The 12,331-nt window shown below is 46.1% G+C and overlaps 1 long non-coding RNA gene across 5 annotated transcripts in view; it reads right to left on the bottom strand.

Moving 5' to 3' along the window:
- The window catches only part of LOC111558585, a 31,288-nt gene that overhangs the window by 3,156 nt on the left and 15,801 nt on the right, over positions 1–12,331 (bottom strand). For all 5 annotated transcript variants that reach the window (XR_006592689.1, XR_002739654.2, XR_002739652.2 and 2 more), the window contains one exon: positions 12,001–12,111. This is a non-coding gene — a long non-coding RNA (uncharacterized LOC111558585). The remainder of the gene's footprint in view (positions 1–12,000; positions 12,112–12,331) is intronic.

Here is a 12,331-nt window from a genome sequence, read left to right as displayed (position 1 = left end):
GTCACAGCACTCCGTGGAAAAGCCAACAGGGGGAGTGAGAGTGCCAGAGGTTCAGCTGGCTCAGAGGCCCACATTCCTTCCCTTGTTCTCCTCTGGCCTCCCAGTGACCTTGGGGTTAAACTCCAGTCAAGTCCAGTGGCCATGATAACACTTATCTCACTCTGTGCAGCGTGAGCGGCTTCCCACCAAAGGCCACATTCTCCGCGTGAGCTGTTGGAATTTCCTTACAAGGACACAGAGAGATGTGTTGCAGTCTTACTCCCCCCCAGCCATCCCCAAGCGTCCCTACCTAGGAAAGGGAAGTGTGCGGCATACGTAGTTCGTGAGTGATGTGTATGTTTATACCATGCTGGGTAAGTGTCTTCGTGGAAAAAGATTCTATACAGATTGTGTTATACGGACCGGCAGGGTGACTTTCACGTGTTAAACCTGCCTTTCTCCTTTGCCTCATGGGTGCAAGTTCATTACATCGGCATTTCCTTCAAATAAGGGTATAGAGTCCATGAAGTTAAAACTTTCTAAGTATAGCTTTGGATGTTTGTTCCAGTTAATTCAACAAGCACTTCCCGAATACCTAAGATGAGGCAGGGATTACATTCAGAGCCAGGAGTGCGAGCATATCTGCTGCGGAGAAGAGAGGAGACTCTCGAGTCGGACCTGATTCACATTCGGGCTCTGCTACTTGGACCTTGGAGACCTGAGGTAAAAATGCTGAAACTTTTGGTGTCTAAAGTTTCTTCACCCATAAAGTGTGTTCACAATGCCCCAGAAGGCAGATGGGAGGATACAACGCGAGAGCGCGTCTGGAACCGAAGAGACTTTCTGCGTGTTTTGCTGGTATTAAATCCCAGGTGCTACCTGCACAGAGGGCACAGCCTAACAGGGGGCCTTTTGGGCAGATCGGAGCATCTCAGGGTGCGAGTCTTGAATAGAGCGTGACTGCAGTTCTAGGGAAGGACAGACACAGGGAAACTAAAGAGAGAGTTGCTGGTGTGGGGCAGAAGGGCAGCCTTCCAAAGAAAGGACCGGCAGGAACAAGCGGAAGGAGGTGGGAACCTGAAGGCGATGTTCAGAGAAGTCGTGTCAATCCGTGACACTTGGATATAGGAGGATTGGGAAATATTTCTATTTCCTGTTGGTGTTAGAGAAACTTCGTGGAGTATCTCTTGCTCCCTATGACTGGAGCATTTGTGGATGTTTATAATAAAATATATAATTAATTAATAAAAGTAAATAAAACATAAAATAGATTTCAAGAGAGAGAGAGTCATAGGGGCGCCTGGGTGGCACAGTCGGTTAAGCGTCCGACTTCAGCCAGGTCACGATCTCGCGGTCTGTGAGTTCGAGCCCCGCGTCAGGCTCTGGGCTGATGGCTCAGAGCCTGGAGCCTGTTTCCGATTCTGTGTCTCCCTCTCTCTCTGCCCCTCCCCCATTCATGCTCTGTCTCTCTCTGTCCCAAAAATAAATAAACGTTGAAAAAAAAAATTAAAAAAAAAAAAGAGAGAGAGTCATATATTGAGTACCCACGGGTCTTTTGCATACATGATTTCCTTTCATTCACTCCAAATAACGCATGAGAAAAATATTGTTATCTCACCTTAACAAATGAGGAAACTGAGGCTCAGAGAGGTGACACAGCTCACCCAAGTTCACACCATCAGTGAGAGGTGGAACTGGGGTGCCAAACCACCTTGACTAATGAACTCTGGCTGTAGGCAGAAGCAGGGCGGGCAACCTTCTCCATGCAAAAAAAAGACTCACCTGTTTTCTGTATGTTTGTTAATCTATAGAATATTCCTGGGAGGTAAGACACAGAATTCACAGAAGTCTAGGCACCATGACTTGTTCATGCTCACATAGAAAGTTAAGGCAGAAGAAGGACCATATGTAGGGTGCCTGGGTGGCTCAGTCATTAAGTGTCCAACATCGGTTGAGGTCATGATATCATGGCTTGTGGGTCTGATCCCCACATCAGGCTCTCTGCAGTCAGCACAGAGCCTGCTTAGGATCCTCTGTCCTCTCTCTCTCTGTCCTTCCCCTGCTTGTGCTCTCTCTCAATCTCTCTCAAAAATAAATAAACACTTAAAAAAAAAAAAAAGGACCATGTGGAAGGTCTGTGAATACCAAGACCGGAGATGGATGTATCTCTATGAGTCAGCCTCTTTGATGATAAGAGCTCGTATCATCTTCATACATTACATTCCACACATTCTGCACCTTGGCAAGTGAAGTCCCCATGTTCTGCCCCTCCAATAACCCAAATAACCCTTATTCTCTTGAGAACCATTGCTTTAGTGATTAGTAGCTTAAATCACATTTTCTCTGTAACAGCACGTTTCCACACAACCTGAAACGGCAGAGAAAAAGATGAGAGAAGCACAGAGAGTGGGGTGGGTTCAAAGAAGTGTTTGAGCATCCCTCAGCACAGGAGACACAACACTTAAATTTTCCTTTTAGACCCACAGAAGCACAAACTCATCATTCCTTGGGCTTGGGGAGGGACCACATGCCTAACCCCAATTATTCCAGTTGGGCCCTGCTTCGTGCACTTAGCCCTAAAACGTCACCAACTCTTGAGCCTTTGATAGAGAAAACAGAAATACTAACAGTCATGGTTAACTGTCCGTAAATACTCAGTGCCAGGAACGGTGCCGAAGGCCTGAAGGTCATTGCATGATGTAATCAGCTCAGCCATGCTGCGAATTGCTTTGTGCTGGACATCTTCCCTTCACCCACCACGGCCACCCTCCCCACCCCCCGCCTCCACTTTGCTCTCCGCCCCGGGAGGCTGGTGGGTACAGCTAGTATCACCTGCCCTCAATGCCCTCAGCTTCTCCTTGGGTTTGGCCAATAGGCAGCCTCGGGAGAACAGGGTTTTGGAGAAAGGAAAGTAAGAAGGGTCAGGTTCTCTTCCTGTGAGGCCATTTCTGGTAGACTAAGGTCTTGGCTTTTCTCAAAGAGGCCTTTTCTAAGCACCTCTTCCTCCTTCTGATTCCTGTCACTTGTCTCTTCCCTCTTTCCTACTAGCTTATGTGTAGCCACAGCTTTATGCAACTAACCTGAGTTACCTCACTAGCTTGTGTGGCTTCCACGTATTTATAGCTTCTCTTTTTGTAAATAAGCCCTGTTTGAGTGACCCTAACTTGAGGGTGGCGCCTATTTCCCATCAGGATCCTGATAAAGGTACTATTATTATACCCATTTTACAGACAGGTCTCAGAGAAGTAAAGCAACTTGTCCAAGACCTCACAGAACTGGGTATCAAAACCAGATCTGCCTAAGTCCAGAGCCCACGTTCTCAACTGCTCTACTGGAACAGGAATAAGTGGTTCTGGACAACGCAGGCCAGCTGGGAACCCTGGGGGATGTGGCCTCGAGCACCTCCTCATGGGAAAGTGCGGTGGGCAGAATGGCACAGGGCAGACAGTGCGTACTTGCCAGCCTCCTTACCAGGCAGGGAGAAAAAGAAAGTGGGCAAAAGACAGACATCCTCACTGGGCCTGCTGCCCCCGGAATCCCGGACTCACTCTACGATGCCGGGACAGACCACATCTGCTGGTGCAGAGAGGCTATGAGGGGACAGCAGACACATTTAAATCCTGGTTGGGAATCGTATTCCAGACCCCCATCAGCCTTTCTCTAAGGGTCCTGGCTGAACCAAGAGAGGCTCCCACTGGGGCCCTTGGACGAGGACAGGCTATGGTTGATTCTTTATTCCAAAAGGAAAATCAGGGGCTACATTTGATCCCCAACATCTCATTCATTCACTAGTCCCTGGGAGAATTCATGGCCAGAACTAACTAAAGATGCTGCTTGCATCTGAGCAGGTCTGACCTCAGCGTGCTGGTTTCTGTCTTCCACCCCAGGAAGCCAAATGATCTTTATTTAATCCTGCAACATTGAGCCTCCCTCTGCAGAGTGAGGAATTTATCATCTCAGGCCTCAGATTAAGTGAAAAGAATGTTTTAGCCAAAATAGTTACATATATGCATTTCCATAAATTACTTTACCATAACTTAGGAAGAAGTCTACTTCCTCTGACTAAAGCCAAAAAGATTTTAAGCGAGGATTCTCAACAGTGCCTTCTTCCAAGTAGTTCTGTTACCTCTGACACCTATCTTGGCAGCCGCTGCCCTCAATTACATTGATAGGTCATCTCCTGCACTAGAAAGTGAGGTACAGATCATGTACCTCCTTCCTCTCTCCATCCCTCGCCCAACACAACGCCTGGCATACAGCAGGCACTCAATACATATTACAGGAGGAACACACATGGATGCCTCAGAACACCCTGCGAGAGCTGCCGTTGGAGTGCGTTCTGCGATTATATGTTGACTCATCAGCCTCATCGACGAAGGGAGACACCATATTCTATTTATTTTTATAACTTCCCTGTTTGGAATACCATGACTGCTCAAAATACATTTTGCAGGAAGAATGGAGACGGAAGACGCAGCACGCAAGAAATAAAGCTTCGTTGTCTTTGACCCTCTTGCATTGTGTGGAGATACTTAGACAGCCCTTGGGGTTGGGGTCAGAGAGTCATATCCACCGTATGCCCCCATCATTCCAAAAAGGGCTACATTTCCATCACGGAGTTGCCTTATAGGGAGGACAGTGGAAAAGAAGAGTCTGATAAGCAGGATTCGGGTGGAGCTGGTCACAGAGTAGCAGTTTTTTCCCTCACCCAAGTCTACTCCGACTTATTCCTGAGATCTCGGGTCAAGTGCCCCTTCCTATAGGCAACTATCCCTGGCTCTCCAATAGCAGTCATGTTGCCCTCCTGCAGAACACATCATTCTGTAGGGAACTGTATATTCCCTGGCATGACCTGTTTGGTGAGCGCCTGACTCTCCTGAAAGTTCCATCAGTTGCAGATGTTTTGTTCATTATTCTAGTCCCAGTGTGAAGCGTGACATCTTCCAACAAGGTGTCTAGTAAATAAGTGCTGAATGAATATATGAATGAATGAACGAATGAACAAATTGTCACTCTGTGCTCAACTCCTATTGGACCACATTTCTCATTCCTGTCCGATGTTCTTCCTCTTAATACCAGCCATTTTAAATATTGTCTTTTATGTGCGTGTAGGAATTGAGGTTTTCTGTGAACCAATCATTCTTGCCCACCCTCACATCTGTTTACATGGGTGGCCTCCCCAACATCTTGGCCGCCTCATAAAATAAAACCATAAAAATCAACAGATCAGGAGACTACAGATGCTGGCAAGGATGTGGAGAAATGGGAGCCCTCTTGCACTGTTGGTGGGAATGCAAACTGGTGCAGCCGCTCTGGAAAACTGTGGAGGTTCCTCAAAAAGTTAAAAATAGATCTACCCTATGACCCAGGAATAGCCCTGCTAGGAATTTACCCAAGGGATACAGGAGTGCTGATGCATAGGGGCACGTGTACCCCAATGTTTATAGCAGCACTCTCAACAATAGCCAAATTATGGAAAGAACCTAAATGTCCATTAACTGATAAATGGATAAAGAAGTTGTGGTTTAGGGGCGCCTGGGTGGTGCAGTCGGTTAGGCGTCCGACTTCAGCCAGGTCACGATCTCGCGGTCCGGGAGTTCGAGCCCCGCGTCGGGCTCTGGGCTGATGGCTCAGAGCCTGGAGCCTGTTTCCAATTCTGTGTCTCCCTCTCTCTCTGCCCCTCCCCCGTTCATGCTCTGTCTCTCTCTGTCCCAAAAATAAATAAACGTTGAAAAAAAAATTAAAAAAAAAAAGTTGTGGTTTATAGATACACTGGAATACTACTTGGCAACGAGAAAGAATGAAATATGGCCTTTTGTAGCAACGTGGATGGAACTGGAGAGTGTTATGCTAAGTGAAATAAGTCATACAGAGAAAGACAGATACCATATGTTTTCACTCCTATGCAGATCCTGAGAAACTTAACAGAAGACCATGGGGGAGGGGGAAGGGGGAAAAATGTTACAGAGAGGGAAGGAGGCAAACCGTAAGAGACTCTTAAATACTGAGAACAAACTGAGGGTTGATGGGGGGTGGGAGGGAGGGGAAAGTGGGTGATGGGCATTGAGGAGGGCACCTGTTGGGGATGAGCACTGGCTGTTGTATGGAAAACAATTTGACAATAAATTATATAAAAAGAAATAAAAAGAAGAAAAGAAAAAATTACAAAATAACAATAAAGAAATAAAAATTCTTATCCTTTAGGGAAAATAAATAAATCAATAAATGGGGGGGGGGGGGGAAGGCATAAACTCTAAACTAGTGTTGTTGTTGTTTTCTAAAGCAGTGGTTTTTAAACACGCTTTCCCTAGAAGACCTCTTTTAAAGTCTGCACCCAACAAACTGTGCTATAGCCATTCAATGGAATATTATCCAGTGATAACAAGAAATGAGCTATCAAGCCACAAAAAGACATGGCAAAAAACTTAAGTGCATAGTGCTCAGGAAAAGAAGCCGATCAGAAAAGTCTACGTGTTGTATGATTGCCACGGTATGACACAGGGAACGCTATGGGGACAGCAAAAAAGGTGGGGTTTCCAGGAGTTCGGGGAGGGCTGACTAGATGGAGCACAGGGCACTTGTAGGACGGTGAAACTATTCTCTATGACACTATAATGTGGATACATGACATAAGGAGTTTGTCAACACTCATAGAATGTACAATAATGAGTGAACCCTAATTTAAACCATGGGCTTTAATAATAATGTATCAGTATTAGTTCATCAGTTGTAACCAATGTACCACACTAATGCCAGATGTTAATAATAGAGGAAACTGGGGAGTGGAGAGGAAAGGGATTATGGGAACTCCAATTTCCGCTCAGTGTTTGCGTAAATCTAAAACTGCTCTAAAAAAGTCTACTAATTTTTAGAAATCTGCATCCTGGCTGGTCACTCAATATATAAAATATAAGAACAGGCAGATCCTGGCTGAGGTAGGAGTGCAGTCCTGCCTACTTTCTATCCACAGGCACATCTCAGATCTTACTCTCCTCTTGTGGGTCCCTGAGATACCACTGTGGAAAAATCCCCATTGTACTAGGCAGTTTCGTGAACTCTTCCCTGGCTTTGCCTACCCCCCGGCTGCCATCCCCATGCCCAGCACCACAAGTGTGCCCTAAATAGTCTGACCTGGCTCCTTGCTCCGTAGCCCAGCCTGGAAACCCACCTCAGGCCCACGGTGCTGTTTCAGAAAGGCACGTGGTTCTCCTGTGGCTTCTCACAGGCCATAGCACAATTTGCCCGTTTGAAACTCTGTTCTCATTTTGGCTTTTCCATTGCATTGGCTGAGAAATCCCAGTCTGGGCCCAGCCATCTCCCAGAAAAGGTCTATCCAGGACCCGTGGGTATGGGAGACCACGGAGGAGTGTGGAGAGAGGATACGTGGATTGTAAACTGGGTGTGCGTGAAGCCAGACGGTTTTCATGTTCCAAAGTCACCGCCAAGACTCCTCAGCAGTCCTACTTATAAACACACTCTAACTGCTAACAAAGAGTCCAAAGGATTTGAACTCAACAACCCCTTGAAGGCAAACCGGAGCCTGTTAACTAGAAGCGGTGACACCACAATTATTGGCAAATGTTTGCTGGGCAGAAGGGGAGGCCGTGAGATGCCGCAGGGCACCGAGACCGTTAGGGCCCCGGTTCCACCGATTAATGGAGTGCTTCTGAGTAGTGGTTGTGTCTGGGAGAGTCTCTGAGATGAGCCCCCGGCTGCACCGGCTAAGTAAGTCCCCTGGAAAGAGGAGAGCAAGCTCATGCCGTTCTGCAGCAGGGAAGCAGGCGACACAGCATCTCTATGGCTACCCAGCAGAGCCTGCCACAAAGCCTTTCAGGAATCTCCGCTATTTCTGGAAACTGGATCGCATTCCCCAAAGGCCAGCATTCCTACACTGCATGTGCCCTCAGTGGTTGCTTCTCTTGATTGTCCCTCACTCCAATTAAAAAGGCCAGAGTGGGCCCTGACACTCCGCTCCTGCTGGGGCCCCTCAGTGACACTCACCTGGAAAGCCATGCAAAGCAGAGGCAATCCCAGCAATTTTCATGCCCATATACTCACAGATCATAATGTGAAACGTCATTAGCATACTCTCAAATTCTTGATGGGAATGGAGGGGGAAAAAAATAGACCCTCACTGATATGACCAATGGGCCACTTAAGGACTCAGGTCTTTCTTCTTTTGCTCTTCTGGGTTCTGTTATCCCAACACAATCTCAGAGGCAGGTGAGTGACAAGACAATGTATTTGCTATTGTATATTTGCCACAAAGAACACCCAGTTAGAAAGAAACCTTCCCACTGGGGCCAGCAGTGGATGTTGGTCTGCATTTTTTCAAAGAAAATAGGGGAAACGTATAGATTGGTTTAGTGTTTTTGGAAAACGATAGAAACCGCATTTACTACAACCAACCCTCCCTCCTGACCAGCTAACAAAACAAACAAAAAAATATCCACAGAAGAGTCCGTGAGGCTTTCTGTTCAAATGGCCCCTAAAATTGTCTGTGCAACTATAGCGGTCTTTTCTGGACAGCAGACCTCTATTATTCCGGAAGAGACACCACTTTGTTTCTAGGGTAGTGTCTCCAAAATTGCTCTATCGGCACCCCCTGTCCAAATATGCCATTTAGAGGCAACTGCCAGAAATGGTACCCTTATTGATTAGCCAGAGGAAGGGCATTTCACCGAAAGTAGATCAATCAGAGTTCTTCCCAGTGGCATTCAGAATGGCGCTGAAAGGGGAAAGACCCTTTTCCCTTTGCTGGAAAATTGAGAAAAGGGATTCCTGGAGCCGAGGGCAGGTGTGGCTCCAGGCTGAGGGGAAGGCTTTTGCCTAAAGGAATGAGGAAGACAAGTAGAGAAGAGCAAGAACGTGATAGAGAGAACCCTGTGGATATCCAAGTCTTCGGCTTAAGGTACACGTGGGAGACTTAAATCCTGTCTCCTCGTATACACAACCTGCACAGTCCCCTCCCATGCTGATTCGCATCTTGGCCACAGGACTCGCTGAGGCTGGTGGGGCACCAGCAAATGTGATACGATAGAGGCTTGGAACGCATTTACATGTTGGGACCTACTCTCTCCCTTGCTGCTTTTAGAACTTGGTCAGCATGTGAAGAAGCCCAGGCTAGCCTAAGGAGACAAGCGGCTCAGCCAATAGACAGCACCATTTGCTGGACATAAAAGGAAGACCCTCGTGGATCATCTGGCCCCAGTTTTGTCACATGAGCGATACCAGAGATCAGCAGAAGAAGTATCAAGTTGAGCCCAGACCAAAATGATGGTTCACGGAGCTATGAGCAAATGAAAGGGTGGTTGTGTATTTCTCCGTGTTTTAGAGCGGTTGTGTTGCTCAACAATAAATAACTTGTGACTCTCTGGGACCTTCCTGCCACCATGTGAAGAAGGTGACAGTAGGACCAGAAACCATGTAGACAAAAGATCGCAGGTATCTCAAAGATCTCATCTATGCCAGCCATCTGGCTAAGGTCACAGATGCAACACTAAGCCCAGCTGACACCATATGGAGCACAGGTGAGTCTCTCAGATGAGTTGCCAATCTACAGATTCATAAACAAATAGATGCTTACTTAAACTTTATAGGACAGCAAATTTTGGAGTGGCTTGGTTTTCAGCAAAAGCTAACTCGTATAACTTTCTCGAAGCCACCCATTTTTGCCTTTCTCCTAAAGCTACTGTCTTCTCCATTTTGCCCAATCTGCTGTGCAAGACTGTTCAGTGCATTCTTCATATCCAATCACTCCTCCTCCTTTGTCTGAAAAATTGATTTTGTGTAGGGGAGGCAATGTATCGCCTCTAAATACTCTGTCCATTTCCCTTGCAGCTAGAAGTAGTTATATGACACACAGTTGAAGCCTTTAAGAGGGATATACCAATTGAGGAGGTAGACCATATCCCTTCCACTTTCCCACTTCCTTACTAGAATATAGATGTGATGACTGGAGCCACAGCAGCTCTTTTAAGACCAGGTGTTTTTACAAAAAGGGAAAAAAATCCCAAAGATACCAGACCTGATATTGTTGAGCCGCTAAAGCAATGACAGTGACCATCTACCTCCAGAATTGTTGTCCGAGAAAAACAGAAAATTGGTTTCAAGACACTGTTTAAAGTGAGCTGCTGTTTCACACAGCCAAATCTGATTGTAAGAGAAAGGAGTTAGATTTCTGTCACTTGTGACCTGACCAGTCCTGATCAGTGATCTGGTCTTTCCCCTACGGAGTCCTGTGGTCGGCTCTCCAGGTACCTTTAAGGTACATTGCTCCCCCTTCTCTCTGGCTCATGTGCCAACACAGTCATTTCCCTCTTTCACCTTAAAACAGGAAAAATAGGTAAATATTTTCAGAAAGTACTTCATTAAAACCCAAAGAAAAACACAAATAATTGCAAGAAATATAAACAGCATGAAATTGCCCTGTTCCTATCACATCTGATCCTCAACTCAACAGTTAAGCTTTATGAGCCCCCTACTCTAGTCTCTTTATGGCAGTGGTTCTCAAAGAGGAGTCACCAAACTAGAAGCATCAGCATCACCTGAGAACTTGTTAGAGATGCAGATTCCCAGGCCCTACCCCAAACCTACCGAACCCAAAGCTCTGGGGATGGGGGCTAGCAACAAGTGTTCGAACAATGCTTGCAGGTGATTGTGATGTAGCCAGGGTTGAGAGCCACGACCTCATGATAAATATTTGCCAATACAATAAGACAATAGCCTGAGCTCCTTTTTTTTTCTTTTTTTTTTTAATTTTTTTAATGTTTATTTACTTTTTGAGAGAGAGAGAGAGAGAGAGAGGGAGCACAAGCGGGGGAGGGACAGAGGGAGAGGGAGACAGAATCCAAAGCAGGCTCCAGGCTCTGAGCTGTCAGCACAGATCCTAATGTGGGGCCTGAACCCATACAACATCATGACCTGAACGGAAGTCAGACACTCAACCGACTGAGCCACCCAGGCGCCCCCCCACCCCCACCCCAAGCTCCTTTTCTTTAGACAGTAGCAGGTAAAGCCTAGGGTTTGGAATCAAAGAGAATCTGGTGTCAGATTGTGAGTCTGCCATATTAGCTGTGACATCCGGGGCCAGCTGATTAACCCCTAACTTCGTTATGGTCTCAAGTTCATTCACAGGTAAAATTCACTACTTGTTAGGATAGTTTAAGACCAGCAAAATGCCTACCCACCATCCGGCCCAGGGCAGGTATTAAATACAGTCAGGTAACTCTGCCTTTAAAGCCTGCACCTTGGTTCTGTGGCCACAGGTCAGTCCAGCAACAAATGTTTGGTACCTGCAGCCAAATTACTTTCAAAACTAAAAAAGAAGTTCCATAAGTCCAGTTCAAATCTCCCAATGCTCCTCCTAAATACTCCCCTTCCAGCCACGTGCCAAGACAGAGAGTCCACCTCATTTCTCAACTGATTTTCTGGAATTACCGGCACTCATCACGCCCCAGTGGTCCGGTCTTTCCTGGCTGAGGCTGGAGAAACAGCCCCCCTCTAGGGCATCTCCATCCTCCGCACCTCCAGGGGCCTTCCTTCAGTCTACTTCTTTCTGATGAACCCTAAACAGCCTTTAACTGTATTATAAATACTTTGCGAGTTAATCACATTCAGAAACAATCATCTGCTCGGAGGAACCAATTCAGGAACAGTGGAGTGTAAGAGAGACACTTGACCACAGTTTATTTTTTTTAATTTATTTTTTCTTTAAGTTTACTGTTTTGAATAAGGAATCCATACCCATGATTAAAAGATTCAAAAAATATAAAAGAGGATATTATGCAAAATTATCCTCTTTCGTACCTCTGGCACTCAGATCCCTACCCAGAGGCAACTATGCTTCCCAGCTTTGTGAATGAACTTTCAGAATAGTCTACGTAAGGAAAAATCATGGGGAAAAAATATATAGTGATATATATATATGTATATATATATATATGCGCATATATATACACGTATATATACACACACATATACATTATTCTGTTTTCCAAAAAAGTAATATATTATACATACCGTCTGCACCAGGAATATGGAAAGCATGGACAGAGGAAGACTGAGTAACAGAAGACAGTCGTAATCTTCAAAGTCCTCTATGGGGATGCCGGCGAGTTTGGATGATATCATCTGCAACGTAAAAGAATCTTATCCTATGTCTCTTGTGTCTCTGGCTACACACACTCTCTTGATGATTGTATCTGTGTGTGCATGAGTGTACACGTATGTGTGCCTTACTCTGCAAACCCACAAACACGACCACGCCATCTTTAGGATCAGCGTTGTCAATGACGCCGGCCTGGTCAGTCATCCGTTGCAGGTTAGACTTCTAGGCTCCGGGATGAATTGC

The sequence above is a fragment of the Felis catus genome, chromosome F2 (assembly GCF_018350175.1).
Source record: "Felis catus isolate Fca126 chromosome F2, F.catus_Fca126_mat1.0, whole genome shotgun sequence".
Classification (NCBI taxonomy): domain Eukaryota; kingdom Metazoa; phylum Chordata; class Mammalia; order Carnivora; family Felidae; genus Felis; species Felis catus.
Note: the sequence above shows the minus strand (reverse complement) of the source record. Positions and strands in the feature narration are given on the sequence as shown.